The 16357-nt window shown below is 48.8% G+C and overlaps 1 pseudogene; it reads left to right on the forward strand.

Moving 5' to 3' along the window:
• Positions 1–357: 357 nt before the first annotated feature.
• Positions 358–490, forward strand: LOC128774401 (U4 spliceosomal RNA; annotated as a pseudogene).
• The last annotated feature ends 15867 nt before the right edge of the window (positions 491–16357 follow it).

Here is a 16357-nt window from a genome sequence, read left to right on the forward strand (position 1 = left end):
ACCAAGACACATAGTAATTAAAATGGCAAAAGTAGTGATAAAGAGAGAAGTTTAAAAGCAGCAAGAGAAAAGAAAGCAGTTACATACAAAGGAAACCCCATAAGGCTATCAGCTAACTTTTCAGTAGAAACTTTGCAGGCCAGAAGGGAGTGGCATGATACATTCAAAGTCCTGAAAAGAAAAAAATCTGCAGCCAAGACTTCTCTATCCAGCAAAGCTATTATTCAGAATAGGAGAGATAGAGAGTTTCCCAAACAAAAATTAAAGGAATTCGTGACCACTAAATCAGGAGCAAAACCAGCCACTTCCCCGTAACACATGGTGTCATTGGCCTGTTGGTTCCAAATCCACAGCTCAAGCTTTGTTCAGTGGCAGTATCATAGCCAATGAGGTTTATCCAAGGCACGATTGTTGCTAATTGAACCCAATCCACAGCCCAGCCACCCTCCTGCCCAGGTCAGTGTGCACTATCTGCTCAATGCCAAGTCAATACACTTTCACCCCAGATCAACAGGGGCTCAAACTGAGACTCTCCCCCTCCAATTTCAGCCCCTGTACTCAAATTTGTACACGAAGTGGGCATAATTATAACAGCAGAATGAAGCAACCAAAATGACAATACTAATTCTGTGGACTATGTAATGAATAAAAGGAGTGTGCTGGGCTGGGAATTTCTCCAACAAACACATCAAAGAACAATACATATAGCATGATTCCAGTTACTAAAAGAATCAAACCCCTCCCCTCAAAAAAAGGAAAAGAAGAAAAAGAAGAACAAAGCTGGAGGTATCACAATCCCAGATTTCGTGATATACTACAAGCCTGTAGTAATCAAAACAGCGTGGTATTGGCACAAAAATAGACACATAGATCAGAACAAAATAGAGAGCTCAGAAATAAACCCACAATTACATGGTCAATTAATCTTGGACAAAGGAGGCAAGAATATGCAAAAAAATCTCTTCAATAAATGTGGCTGGGAAAACTGAATAACAATATTCCAGAGAATGTAATTGAACCACTTTCTTACACCATACATAAAAATAAACTCCAAATGGATTAAAGTTCTAAATGTGAGACCTGAAACCTAAAAATCCTAGGAGAGAGCATAGATGGTAATTTCTCTAACATTGGCCATAGCAACATTTTTCTAGCTATGTCTCCTTAGGCAAGGGAAATAGAAGCCAAAACAAACTATTGGGACCACATCAAAATAAAAAGCTTCTGAACAACAAATAAAACTATCAACAAAACCAAAAGGCAACCTACTGAATGGGAGAAGATATTTGCAAATGACATAATGGATAAAGGCTTAGTATCTAAAAGATATAAAACACTTATACAACTCAACAGCCCAAAACCAAATAATCCAATTTAAGGATGGGCAGAAGGCATGAACAGACTTTTCTTGAAAGAAGACACACAGATGGCCAACAGACACATGAAAAGGTGATCATATCACTCATCATCAGGATATGCAAATCAAAACTACAATGAGAGCTCAGCTCACACCTGTCAGAATCAAAAACACAAGAAACAACAGGTGTTGATAAAGATGTGGTGAAAAAGTACATTGCTGGTGAGGGGTGCAAACTGGTATAGCCAGTGTGGAAAACAATATGAGGTTTCCTCAAAAAGTTAAAAAGAAAATTACCATATGATCCAGTAATTGCACCACTGTGTATTTACCCAAAGACTACAGAAACACTAATACAAGGGGGATATATGCATCCTTATGTTTATTGCAGTATTATTTATAATAACCAAATTATGGAAGTAGCCCGAGTGCCCACTGATAGATGAATGGATAAGGAGGATGTGGTATCTATACAATGGAATATTACTCAGCCATAAAAAGAATGAAATCTTGTTATTTGCAACAACATGGATGGATCTAGAGAGTATAACGCTAAGCAAAATAAGTCAGTCAGAGAAGGACAACTACCATATGAAATTGCTCCTACATGGAAATTAAAAAAGAAAGCAAACAAACAAAGGACAGAAGAGACCAAAAAAGACTCTTAAAAATAGAGAACTGATGGCTACCAGACGGGAGATGGATACAGGGATGGGTGAAACAGGTAAAGAGGATTAAGAGTGCACTTATCTGGATAAGCATCAAGTAATGTATAGAATCGTTGAGACACTATATTGTGCACCCAAAACCACTGCATGTTAATTATACTGGAATTAAAAGTTTTAAAAATAAGAAAAAAAAAGCAAAAAGCAAACTGTAGCAATTAAGATTTGTATATTTCACTGTATTTAAAAAAAAAAAAAAATTCCCAAGCCCCATCCCCCCCTAAAAAAAGACGAACTACAGCCTGCCAAGAGATTCATGTTCAAATCTATTAAAACAAAACAAAACAAAAAACAAAAAAACACTGCAAATCAATTCTTGGCGAAAAACCACCAAATAGACAAGGCAAAAGGTATGAACAGGCAATTCACAGAAGAGAAAACATTTGAAAATAGGCTCAACTCCATCAGTGGTCAGGAAAATGACTAGATAGTCATACCTACTGGAGGCAGAGTTTTCAAAGTCTGAGGATCCTCAGCACTGGTGACACTGTGGAATCCCTAACATGTAGAAGCCCTTCTGTGGGGCGCAGATCAGCAACATCTGGGAAAAGTGCAGATGCACATACCTTGTGACCCATGGATCCTGTGCAGGTGTGCTCCTGGTGGTCTTCAGCTTAGGGGAGTGTTTGCATTCCTCATGTGTGGATGGAAGGGAATCCTCACTTCAACACTGTTTGTAATGGGGATAAAAAGGAGAAAGAGAGGCAGGCAGGTGAGCAAAGCAAACTAAATGTCAGTCATATCTATCAACAGGAGAACGGATAGAGTATAATGCGTCCACCCAACAGAATAACAACCATTAGTGAAAATGAATGAATTTCAGGCCGCATACAATGTCGGAATGAAACAGTAATAATAACTAAGCAAAAAAAAAAAAAATCACAGAGGAACACAAACTACCTTTTCTCATTTATATCAAGTTTTTAGGGGCGCCTGGGTGGCTCAGTCCATTGAGCATCTGACTTCAGCTCAGGTCATGAGCTCACGATTCATGGGTTCTAGCCCCACGTCGGGCTCTGTGCTGACGGCTCGGAGCCCTGAGCCTGCCTCGGGTTCTGTGTCTCCCTCTCTCTCTGCCCCTCCTCCACTCTCACTTTCTCTCTCAAAAATAAACATTAAAAAAAATAATGACGTTTTTAAAAACAGCAAACCCAAACAACTTCATGTTTAGGGAAACAGATACATTTGGTATGTGTACAAAGAAGAGCGAGAAAATCACACATGCACACAATTCAGGGTAATGTGCTACCACCGAGGGAGGAAAGCGAATGGATGAGGAGGGCTTGTGAGAGACTTTAAAAGTAACAGTTATATTTTTCCCCAAATTGGGTGGTGGGTACACAGGTGTTCACTGTTTCATTAGTCCTTAGACATGACCTATAGTTTACAAATATTTGCATCTACTTGATATTTAAATATTTAGTAAAAGCAAGTTTTTATATCAAGCATCAAAATTTAGAGGCCTTCAGGCATGTTTATCATCTTATCTTTATAAAAGCACCTGGGGTGCCTGGGTGACTGAGTTGGTTAAGCATCCCACTCTTAATTTTGGCTCAGGTCATGATTTCAGGGTTTGTGAGTTCGAGCCCCGTGTCGGGCTCTGCACTGACAACGGGGAGCCTGCTTGGGATTCTCTCTCTCTCTCTCTCTCTCTCTCTCTCTCTCTCTCTCTCTCTCTCCCCCTTTCTGTGTCAAAAAATAATTAAACAAAAAAGGGGCACCTGGGTGGCTCAGGTCATGATCTCACAGTTTGTGGGTTCGAGCCCTGCGTGGGGCTCCGTGCTGACAACTCGGAGCCTGCTTCACATTCTGTGTCTCCCTCTCTCTCTCTTCCCCTGCCCCGCTCACACTCTGTCTCTCTCTCAAAAAATAAACAAACATTGGGACTCCTGGGTGGCTCAGTCGGTTAAGCGTCTGACTTTGGCTCAGGTCATGATCTCACGCTTTGTGAGTTTGAGCCCCACATCAGGCTCTGCGCGGACAACTCAGAGCCTGGAGCCTGCTTCGGATTCTGTGTGTGTGTGTGTCTCTCTCTCTCTCTCTCTCTGCCCTTCCTCCACCTGTGCTGTCTCTCTCTCTCTCTCTCTCTCTCTCTCTCTCTCAGATAAATGAAGTGTAAAAAAAAATGAAAAAATGAAAAAAATAAACAAACACTTAAAAAATAAGTAAAACAAAAAACCTCAGCAAATATGGCAGTGGTGAGATTGGACAAATTGGGGATTGGGTACACAGGTGTTCATTAGTCTCTCAGAATATTTAATAGTCATCCTCTTTAAGAAGATAAACAATATCCCTACTTAACAATAAGGATATCTCTCTTCCTGCATAGCTTCCAGTCAGCGGAGGAAACAGGAACTAATCAGATTCTACCAGTTGATGCCTGGGATGATGCCTTCCTTGGTGGATCCAGAACCACTAAGCGAAGTGGGGAATCACTCCAAGGGAGTGTGAAATAAAGGGATTTGACCCAGACCGCAGGGTCAGGTTGGTCGTTGGAGTGGAAGCGGGGGCCAGGGAGGCAGACGCGCAGACAGCCACGGGTCAGTGTGGGGGGTGAACCCCAAGGAAGACACTGACCCAGCTGGGAGGGGAAGGGCTGGTCCCAGAAGCCTTCCCCGCCAGAGGGGACAGGCTGGTGGAATTCCGATGGGGGCTAGGATTTAGCCAAACGCAGAAGGCGGTGAGATATTCCCGTGCCATAGGAACATCGTGTGCGAGGCAGAGATGTGAGGAAGTGAATCTGGGAGGGCTGACCAGCTCCGGATGGCTGGAAAACAGGGCTTGGGGTGGCGGTATGATAATGTGCGGGCACCTGGGTGGCTCAGTCAGCTGAGCATCCCACTCTTGATTTCTGATCTCATGGTTTGTGGGATCGAGCCCTGCTGTCAGCACAGGGCCTGTTTGGGATTCTCTCTCTCTCTCAAAATACAGAAACTTTAAAAAATAAAAAAAAAAGAAAGAAAGAAAATGTGGCAGGAGATAAAGCCAAGGGAAGGTAAGCATGGGTCTTGGGGCCTTGTATGCCGAGCCAAGTGGGGATGTGGGGAGGGGAGGGGCATCACCAATGGACTGAAGCCCCCCCTCCCCGCCCCCTGCAGGCAGCAACCAGCTGGTGGCTGTGGCAGTGACATAAGGGGGAGGTGACGGCAGCCTGAATGCATGAAGAGAAGGGAATGAGGCCAGGGCTGTCTGAGGACGGGGTGGCATGTCAGAAGCCAGGGAGGATGGAACTCTAGGATGTCAGAAGCTACGAAGAAGCCTGGGACTTAGAAGATGGGCTGGGACACCTCAGGCAGGAGAGGAGGACTGTCCCTGTGGAATGAGATGTGTGAGGACAGGCGTGGCTGTGACCCAGAGCTAACGCGGGCAGGGGGGATGGGGAGGGCGAGGGGCGGGGAAAGTGGAGGCAGCCAGTAGAGAGAAGGACCAGCTGGAGGGGACGCTGGGGGTCCAGTGAAGTGTGGAGTCCAGGATGGAAAAGGCTAGAGCCTGTGGAGAGGCAGGTGAGACAGGGACAGCAGAGGCTGAGTTCTGGACTGAGTGACAGTTGTGGAACCGTGATGGGGGGTGGGGGTATTCCACAGCAGGGGCCATGGCATGGGGGGACCGGTGGTCAGGCCAGGAGACCTGGGGACGTGGGAAGCTTACAGGGAGGGAATGGACAGGAAGCCAAGGGCCCCTACTGAGGGCCCCTACTGTATTTTCTTTATGGAGAAGGGAACAGGGGGGTCTGCTGACAAACCGGGGTAGGGGGCCATCCCATCTCCCCAGCCTGACTGCAAATGCCTGTCTACATGAATCCTTCAAGCCGGACTCCCACAGGAGGGAGCAGACCCGCCTGCCGCAGACACCTGCAGGGAGATGGTGAGAGGCTGCCAGAGAAGAGGTGGGATTCGTTGCAGTACCTGCCCCCCCGCCCCCGCCGTCACTCTAGAGTCAGTGCCCAGTGCACGGAGGACAGCAGTGCACACGGCACTTCTGTGGGTACCGCACTGGTGACGCCGGGTCCTAAGAGAGAAGCTGGAGACGGCAGCCTCAGGCCAACGGTGTTCAGGGCTCCCTTCCAGATGCACCCACTCCCTGCCCCCATCCGACTTGAGCTCATTCACAAGCAAACAACATGAAAACAAAGGGAAATCATCCAGCAGAACCTTCCCATCTGCACAGCGAGGAAGTCTCGGTCTCAAGGTTAATGAGGAAGAGGAACTTGCCCGGCCGTGCAGGTCGTGGGGTCGACGGGATTCTCGATAAACAAGAGGGGATGGTGGCACCGGGCGGCATGGGGGTGGGGGGGGTGGCTAAGTGATGTGGCCACAGGGTCAAGAGGAGGCCAAGGATGCATAATCTCAGGGAAATGAGATGGTGATCATTTACAAGCGCAAGTTGTTTTGCATTCCAGGGGAGTTGGCTTCTAAGCCCAACTCTTCCTGCAGAAGTTTAGGTGGTGGGTGAGTCATTGTTATAAATAGACCGGCGATCAGAATATCATCGGAAAAGGCACGGTCCAGTAGGCATAACCTTGGAGGGAGTCGAAGGTGCTGCGTGAATTGAGAGCTGGCTTCTAAGGGGGGGTGCAGAGGGAGAGCTTTGGGGGGGCTGTCATCGAAGAGGAAGCAGGCACTGGAGAAGAGGGTTTCAGCTGAGCCAAGAGGAAGAGCATGATGGAGACTGGCCAGAGACAAGCCTCCTGCGTGGCTGAGCAGAGCCCAGATCACAGTCTGCCAGTCCCCGGACTGACCTGAGCCGGCTGGCCTTCTAGCGATGCTTCCAAAGCATTCAAACTTTTCTAAGGTCCCAAGATAGCCCATCAATCAAGACACAAGAGGGCAAAGTTCCTCAGCGGGCATCAACTCATTCATTCATTCACCCATCGCCTGGCGGGCACTGGGGACACAGAGGTGTCCTGCCCTCAAATTCACAATGACTCTGAAACACGTCCTCAGAACTCTTCAGAAACTTGTAGAGAGGGAGATCATCATGGAAATCAAGCACTGTCCCCTGAGGGAATCTGAGTCCAGCCCTTCTTGGCAGAAAGCGTTGCCCGGAAGCCTTTCCTGACCTCTTTGGCCAAGCTGGGGGTGTCCTCTTTGCTTCACCTTATCACAGGCCGGGTCCCAAAACTGAGCTAAGGCCCACAGTTTCTCACTAAAGGAACTAAGAACCTAGAGCATCTCTATACCCAGAAGAGGAGGCCCGGGTCTGCCCAGCTGTCATAAACTACCACCTCCCCCCTCCCAAAAAGGACCAGGAAGCTATGAAATCCACCCAAATGTCAAGGGACAGGAAAGGGGGTGGGGGTGGGGGGTCAACCTAGCATAATGGAAAACAACGTGAAAAAATAAAAACGCTTCCTGTTTAGACACCCATGAATGGACATTCCCCAATAAACCACAAATCACGGGATTACCGTATCTGTTTCCACAATAGGACTGTGAAGTCCTTGCCAAGGAGAGATGCCCCCTCCTTTGTCCTCAGCACCTGCAGTGCTCAGACACGGTAACTGCTTGGTGGACAGACTCAACCCCCCAGGCTCCCCTGTCCTCAGTATAGGGGTCACCTGGGCTGTTCATCCCATTGTACTTCTTGTCTGGTGGACAGAATCAAAAAGCAGCCACATTGCCGACCTGACATCAACCCCCCCGGGGTCCTCCCGCATCCCATACTCCCCCCACTCCCCCCCCCGCTGCCGACTATGGCCTTCAGAGCAAAACTTGCTTTTGGAAGGACTCAAGTCCTGGAGCTTCTGGCTTCACTTGGGTCTCGCCCCGCCCTCCTTTTCTGGCATGAGGTCTAGGGCCCACGGAGCCTGGCTCAACTCTGGAGCGGATATTCTAGATCTCCTCTAGGTAAGCAGAAGGGAGGGAGTCGCCCCCTGAAAGCCCACCAGCCAGAGGTCACCAGAAAGTGGCCAACAGGAGCTGGATGAGCCGGTGGAGAGACCTGTCCCTCCCGTCAGTGCAGGAGAAGTCCAGGCAGGAGGAGGGACAGACGGGTGGCAGTCTCTGAGAGCGAACAGCCCTGGTCTTGATAGGATGATGGAGAGGCTGGGGCTCGCACAGGCTGTTGGCTCGCCCGCTGACACTCCGCCAAGGGGGACAGGGGAGGGGAGGGAGGTCCCGAGCCACCAGCTCCTCAGACACCCCAGTCAGCAGGGACCAGAGACCCAGCAGCCACTCACGTCTCAGGACACCCTGGGGAGGCCTCAGGGCCCAAGCATGCAGCCCCCAGAAGGGCCTCAAATGTCACCCAACCTGCCTTCACTGTGCCCCAGGGAGCACCAGAGGAGGAAGGCAGCACAGCCAAGACCCGGGCCTCTCCTCCCCTGTGGGAGCTCAGCTTTGATGAACATGAAAGGGAGGTCACCCTGGCAGTCTCATTCCACAACTGGGGAAACTGGGGCCAGAGAGAGGGAAGGACTGGCCTAGCCTGATACAGGGAGTCTGTGCCGGGCTCGGGAGTCGGTGCCAAGCATGACAGGCGTGGGGAGCCATGGAAGGTTTCATAGGGAATGGCATGCCTGGAATAGGCAGGGAAGAGACCACTTATCTCTGGGTGAAATTGGCTACATGTAGGGAGGGGGTATGTAGCAAGAACTCGGTGTGAAACCAGGGGGAGATGAGGAAGAAAAGGTCTACAGCGAACAAATATAGACCTGGGTCCTGGCTACTGCTTGGATGATGCCACCACATGTGACATGAAAGACTGTCGTCCAGGCAGAAAAAGGGCCACAGATGACCCGGAGATGGCAGTGCCCAAAAGGCTGGTGGGGCTAGTACCAGGAATAGAGAAGACGGGGGGCTCAAAGTCAAGGAAGTTTGCTTTAAGGAACAGGAAGGACAAGCCTATCTCCTATGGGAACAAGAGGGTTAGGGGGTTGACCCCTACAGGGGCTTTGAAGTCAGCTCAACCTGTACCCCAGTTCCCCAAGATCTGCCACTGACTAGCTGAGTGACCTCGGTGGTCATTTAAGCTCTCTGAGCTCCGTTTCCTTACCCGTAAACTGAGGATGACCACTCATCCATCAGACCGTTGTAAGGACTAAGGTACCAGGTGTAAAGGACTCAGTGCATTATAACCCCTGGCAAATACTTGTTGTTATTTTTACCTTGCGCCAAGGGCTTCATACACACAACCTCGTGAAATCCTAGCAACTTGTGAGGCTGGCATCTTTTTTTCCCCCAATTTTCAGATGAGAAAACTGATGTTGGAGAGGTTCAAGAAATTGCTCGGGGTCACCCAGCGGGCATTACTGTCAGACCAGGGATTTGAACCCAGACCCTTCTAGCCCAAAGCACAAACTCTCCAGCACCGGTTGTCTCTCCACTGTCTTCCTGGGGCCACAGGGCTGTCTCCCACTTCCAGGAAGGAGGAGAATCTATTCACTATTCAGAGAACAGGTGGTAGGCTTGAGCCCATAGGACCCGAGCCCAGAATCACCTGAACATGGTTTGGACAATTCTATTTGTCTCCAAGAGACCTGATGACATTTTCCTTCTTTTTTTTTTTTTTTTCTTTCCCCATATTTTCTTTTCCAGTCAATGAGACTGTACTCTCAACTCCAATGAGTCACCGGAAAATGTAAATTTAAAAAAAAAAAATTAAGAGGAACATTGCTCCTACGTAAGCTCTTGCCATCTGTGAATCATTCAAGACAGGTAATGGACATAATTACAGTTCACCCACAAGCTAGACCCAAAATCAGTCTTCACATCTGATTTCAGACTCTAGCGGTTTGCCCAGCAGAGCCTGGGGCAACTGAAGCGAGCCCGGAGGATAACTCAAACCTGAACTGGTGCTCACCAGGGGCCCGGGGTGGGAGGAAGGCCCTGACACCAGTGGCCCAGCAATTTCAGAACTCCCCTCACTGTCTGCATCCCCCTCCTGGCTGCCATCGCAGGGCCCCTCCCTCCTTTGAACTCCTCCTCCTTCCACCACCTTGCTTCTTAGAGAAGTCAGACCTTTATTCCTTTATCCCTGCGTAAAGCCATCCATCCCAGCAAACCATCGGGGGATATTTAATTCAGTTTACAAATATGGTAGGCCCTTTTGTGTATAGACAGCCGGGAGCTGACTAACCATTTTTGTTTCTCTTTCCTCATCTGTAAAATAGGACAATGATAGTCCCTTCCACATAGGGTTTATATGGCACTTAAGCCTATGTTCAGTAAATGCCAGCTATTATTTTTTAATTTTGTTTAGTGTTTATTTTTGAGAGGGAGAGAGACAGACAGTGCGAGTGGGGGAGGGGCAGAGAGAGAGGGAGACACAGAATATGAAGCAGGCTCCAGGCTCTGAGCTATCAGCACAGACCCCGATGCAGGGCTCAAACCCATGAGACGTGAGGTCATGACCTGAGTCAAAGTCGGACACTTCACTGACTGAGCCACCCAGACACCCCTAAATGCCAGTTATTATTAACACATTGTCCTCTTCTTGGGAGATGGGAGTGCCAGGAGCTTCCATGTAAGATAGCAGCCTCTTCCCCTGGCCTCGGGGTCCCACATTCCAGCAGCCAGTATTAGGAATCACCAGGGCATAATAGTTAGAATGTTAGAGCTGGAACATCATCCAGCCCCAGTAGGGAAACTGGGCCCCAGAAAAGGCAGGGACCAGCCCAAAGCCACTCGGTCAGTTGGCAGAGTCAGGACAGGAACCCAGGCCTCCTGCATCTAGGCCACTTCTCATTCCACTCCAGCACGTGTGCCCCCTCAGAGTCCCAGAGGTCAAGGAGCAAGCTTAATGCGTTTCTGTAACCCAGGGAGAGGACATGGGCTCCTGGGAAATGGGAAGCAATATGAACTCAGCTCATTCATCCCAAATTTCTCAAGGTCAAGGCCAAGGGTAGGGTGCTTGTGGTCAGTGGGAGGCCTGCTCCTGCGTGTCGATGCCAATACCAAAAGGAAAAGAAAATACTTGAGACTTCTCAGGGAAAAGACATTACCCTGGAATTGCCCTGAAATGTCATCAGGAAACAAGGTTTGAAGGCCACCCTTTCCAACCTGTCCTCCCAGACACCTCTGCATGGGCTGCATCCTCAGACCCATCAGCTCACTGCCTCCCCCTGGCCTGGAGACACCTACTCCCACCCCTCTTCCTTTTCCCCAGCAAGGATGCGGCAAATGCCCGTTGGCACTAGGCTGCAGAGACAACGGCGGCGTCTTTTCCTTCCTGGAGCTCACAGGCTATCTGGCCTGGCCGGGAGATAGGCCAATGCAGAGGAAGTAGTTACGAGCCAGAACTCACAGAAGCCAAAGCAAGATATTCCACTGAAAGACTTGTCCTCTGTGCAGCTGTGCTCTCCTCCCCAAGCAAATTAGATGTATCCTTCAAGGCCTTGACCAAGGCCCACTCCTTCTGGAAGCCTTCTTTGATACAAAGGTTATAACAAACAACAGTCCTTTCAAATTCTGCCCTAACTGGTCTCTGACCTTTCCATGCCCCTGGCCACCGTCCACACAGCCAGGGCCCTTGAGCTCACCTGCTGAGTCTACCCTGCCCTAAGCACAAAGCCAAGGTTGACCAGAGGCAGGAATTAGCAGAGCCAACGGTGAATCCCAGACCTTCTGACTACAACCAGTACCTTTCCCACTTTCCCAGTTGGCCTTTGCCTATTCCTTCCCATCATGATCCAAGGCAGCAAGAGGCTTATAAAAAGCTTCCCCACCCCTGAGTAGTATGGTCTCCTGGGACAAGGTGGAGGCCAAGGTTCTAGGTCTACGGGAAAACAAGTATCAGAAGGGTCGTGACCCAACCTGCCCCCATTACTAGGGAGGGAAGTACCCATCCCCATCCAATTGGCTCAGCACATAGCTCGTTAACGTGGGGCTTCAACACATACAGGGTCATTTTTCTCACATAAAATGTCCAGAGATAAATAGTGTCAGCTGTGTTCAGCTTTCACCAAGGATCTAGACTCAGTTTATATTCCTATCTCTCATCCTTAGAGTCTGAGCTCCTCTCTCACAAGATAGCAGCATTCTATCCACGCTGCATGCGTGCCAGCATGGCTGTCCCTTAGAGATCCCTCAACACCAGCAGCCTCCTGGGCATGTAACAGGACAGGGACAGAAGACTTAACAGGGATGGACTGGACTTCTGGACTTCCTGCTGCTGCTGCTGCTGCTACTGGCAGGTGAAGCATGGGCCCTCTGGGGGTGGCTGGGGGCTTATTAAGGGTGCCCTGACCTAGGCAAAGGGTGAAGAACGAAGCCCAAACTAATGCAAGGCATCCAAAGTCACCTTCCGCTACCCAGCACGGCTAGGAATTAATCTCTAGCACAGCTAGAGAGCCAGGCCTCTAACCTATAGTTTCTAACGCCAAACCAGAGTCTTTCTCACTTGCCCAGGCTGCCTCTGGCTCTCCCAGTCAGCCAGCAATCAATTTGAAGCAGCCAGACTCCAGAGCAAGAGGTGGGAGCTGGGGCTCTGAAGCCTGGGGGTGCCGATCCCAGCCTGGACTCTCAGGGGCTTTCCGGAACTTCTTTGTTCTTTTCCAGAACAGCTGCCAGAGAGCACCTGTCAGGAGAGTAGCCTGTAGGCACGAGGGCAGCCCAGGACAGGCTGGCCCATGCCACAGCTCTTCAGGCAGGGCGCTGAGAGGGTGAAAATTTATTCAAGGGAAATTCTGGGGCCAGGACAAAGCACCATTTGACTTGCCTTAAAACTGCCCTCAAGAACTTCTACCCACTTGGGGAAGTGGAATCAGCTGAGGGAGTTGGCTGGGCAGGGCTGGACTAAGGGAGACATGGCCCAACCGACCTGCACCCAGAACAGTCAAGCCTCTGATTTCCCTCTCAGCTTCCCCCTTCCTCAGTTCCCCACCCCACATTTGGAATCTGGAATCCTCCGCCCCCCTACTGTACCATACCAGCACCATTATGTCAAGCAGTTGAAAAATAAAGTTATGTTTCTTATACACATAAAGTCTATAGGCTGACATCCAGATGTCAATCACAGTGCCTGCCCCAATAGGCAGCAAGTTTTATGCCATGTGACCACACCCTGCCCCAACCTGCAGCTAATTGGTCAAGAGAGTGGCACATGACTCAGGTCAGTGAGTCCATAGACTGGCAAGCTACATGGCCTGGGGCTGAAATGTGAGCTGGGCCAATCAGACTCCCTCTCTGAAATCTGAATAAAAATCTCCAGAAAGACTGAGGTGAAGAATCCCCAGGGCTCCACACGGTGGCTCTGCCCTCACAGCTCCTGTGGGAGGTCATCTGCCCCTTTGAAACCTAGCTGGAGGCCCCGATGATCTCACAATCACCTCAGGGTCCTTCTTCCCTATTTATAGAGGATAGAACACATTGAAAGCCTTCCTTTATCCCCTCCTGTGTTCTGTTTTCTTTGGTCCCAACTGGGAGTGTTTCTGCTTGTGTAATCCCATCTTTATTCCTGGTTCTGCTGAGATGGCTGATTAAATCCGTGGTTCACACTCACACTAATCTCTTTATCAAGTGGTTGTTCTACCACGCCCTTAGTGCTCTCTTCCAAACATACTTTATCATTTTTTGTAACATAGACAGACTGGGAATTTTCCAGATCTTTAAGCTCTCGTTCCTTTTTGCCTAAACAATTCCATCTTCAACTCATTGCTCTCTTGCATTTTACTATAAGCAGTGAGGAGGAACTGGGCTTCTCCTTGAACACTTTGCTCAGACATCTCCTCAGCGCAGCACCCAATCTCATCGCTCACAGGTTCTACCTTCCGCACAATGGTAGAACGTGCACACAATTCAGCCAAGTTCCTTGCCACTTTTTAACAAGTATTACCTTTATTTGCCATGGTCCAATGGCACAGAAAACGCAAGTATCTTTTGGAATGTAGCACACTCCCTCATAGGTTATACTTTGTACCTCACCTTTATGCACCTGTTGGAACTTGAGTCTAGTTATAGGTCTAGAAGCAAAGGGGGCTGGTCAGGGTGGGTCCTGAGGAGAACCAGCATTGTCTTTCATGGCAACTGCCTCAGAAGAGGCCATTACAGTTTCCTCTGGCAATGCAGGGTTAATCTCCTCAAAAGGGGTGGATGGGTGGCTGGTACCACTGGGGATGGGGAGATCTCTCTGACTGCCATAGAAGATTTTGGGCGTTCAATGTCCCCAGCTTCATTGGAGTCTTCCCATATATCCCCATCTTAATTTGCAGAAACCCATTCTTTCCCAATCAATGCCCCCACTTTAATAGACGCCTTGTGAGGCTGGGAGCTCAGTTAGCATTGTAATTGAGCCAGTCAGAGGATGAGATTCTTCATCTGATTTTCAGCACTCTCAGCCCTCTCACTACTGGAGATACGCTCTCATCAGGGCACAGATAGAAGCCGTCAGGTCATGTATACTGAGTTTGAGCTAGAACTTTGAATTCCTGAGCTTGTTCTGTTTTCACTTTGTCCAGCAACATTAGGAGCAACAAGCCAACATTTCATTCATTCATTTTCCAAAAAAGTTCCAAAGTATCACATTTACCCAGCTCCTTGCTACTTATTAGAGGTTGATTGGGACTATCTAGTGTGGCTATTTTGCATAGCTCTATTGCCAGGTCATTCCATGGATTATCAGTGCTCTCTTTACTACTTGAAATAGAGTCATTAGCGTCCTTAAATCTAAGCAGATCAGAGACCCACTTCCGGAATCCCCAGAACGAATTCAGAAAATTCATCCTCAAATTCTTTTCTTTGAGAACCAGTCCCAGTACCAAAATTAGTATTAGTCAGAGTTCTTCAGAGAAACAGACCCAATAGTGTGTGTGTGTGTGTGTGTGTGTGTGTGTGTGTGTGTGTGTGTGATTTATGACAAGGTATTGTCTCATGACTATGGGAGGCTGGGAATTCCCACAATCTGCTGTCTGCAAGCCGCAGACCCGGAAAGTCAGTGGAATATTTCAAAGGCTGGAGACCCATGGTGTAGATTCCAGGCTGAATCTTAAGGTCTGGAAACTAGGAGCACTGAGGGCAGGAAAAGATGGGTATTTCAGCTGAGTGAGTCACCCAGAGAGCAAGTTCAACCATCTTCCACTTTTCTGTTCTATTTAGACCCTGAACAGATTGGGTAAGGCCCACTCACACTGGGGACAGCCATCTGCTTTACTCAGTTTACCAATTCAAATGCCAATCTCTTCCAGAAACACCCTCACAGACACACCCAGAAATAAAATTTAACCAGATACGTGGGCATCTAGTGGCCTAGTCAGGTTGACAACATTAACCATCACACCGCCCTAGAAATCTGATTCAGAGGAGTGGCCAGGAATCTGGTTTAAACTAGCACCCCAAGGGAGTCTGATGCACGTGACTCAGTGACCACGCTTTTAGACCCATTGAAATAGGGGCAAGAGGCCCCTAATAGCAGCATATGGATGAGCAGGCTCGCGACGAATAGCTGGTGGCATTGGTCCCAGGAAATCCTACAGCTGAATTCCTAGAGCCACCTTGATTGGGAAACCCCTGTAGCGCTGCTCTCTCTGAGGCCTAGGTGTGGGGACCTCACAGGCCCCTGCATGTGTATCCCACAGCGCCCCCTCCAGTACATGAAATGACCAGAATGTGTGTCGGGGTTTCATCACCTAAAGGATCCCTGCTAGGACCAGGCTTCACCTCTTCATGAGTGGTGGTTGCAGGGAGAAGGGTCTAGAACCTCTCACTTCAGAGTCACCGTGTGGAATCGTCCAGCTGGAAGCCTTTGGAGCCAGGCATGCCTGGATCCGGATCCTAAATCGCACAGCTTGCTTCTGTGCCCTGCTGACCTCATGAATCCGTCCTATGGAGACTCAGCTTCTCCTCAAAATACCGGGTCAGGAACACGGGCCTCACAAAGTTGTCATGAGAGGTTACTGATGTTCAGTTTACACTGGCTCTCTCGTCCAATCTCATTTACAACTATTTTCAAGACCAGACACAAATTGGATATATGCCATAGCTCTGATCTGCCCTTGGGGAACCTGTCTTGACAGCTACCATTGTCATCCCCCTGGAGGGACACAGAGCAGAAGCATCAATGCGTCAATGGTTCTTTTTCTAGAGAGACTTACATGTTTTAAAAACTATATAGATATATTTAGTATGTATCTTAATAATTTATTAACATTAACATTAAAATATACAATTAATATATTAAAATATATAAATATAACAAAGTATTACTTTTTAAAAATTATTCTGAGAGAGACAGAGAAAGCATGAGCTGGGGAGGGGCAGAGAAAGAGGGAGACAGAGCATCCCAAGCAGGCTCTGGGTGCCGTCGGGGCTCAGAGCCCGACATGGGGCTCAAACCCATGAGA

This window comes from Panthera pardus, unplaced genomic scaffold, assembly GCF_024362965.1.
Source record: "Panthera pardus isolate Hobbes unplaced genomic scaffold, ASM2436296v1 HiC_scaffold_3, whole genome shotgun sequence".
Lineage (NCBI taxonomy): Eukaryota > Metazoa > Chordata > Mammalia > Carnivora > Felidae > Panthera > Panthera pardus.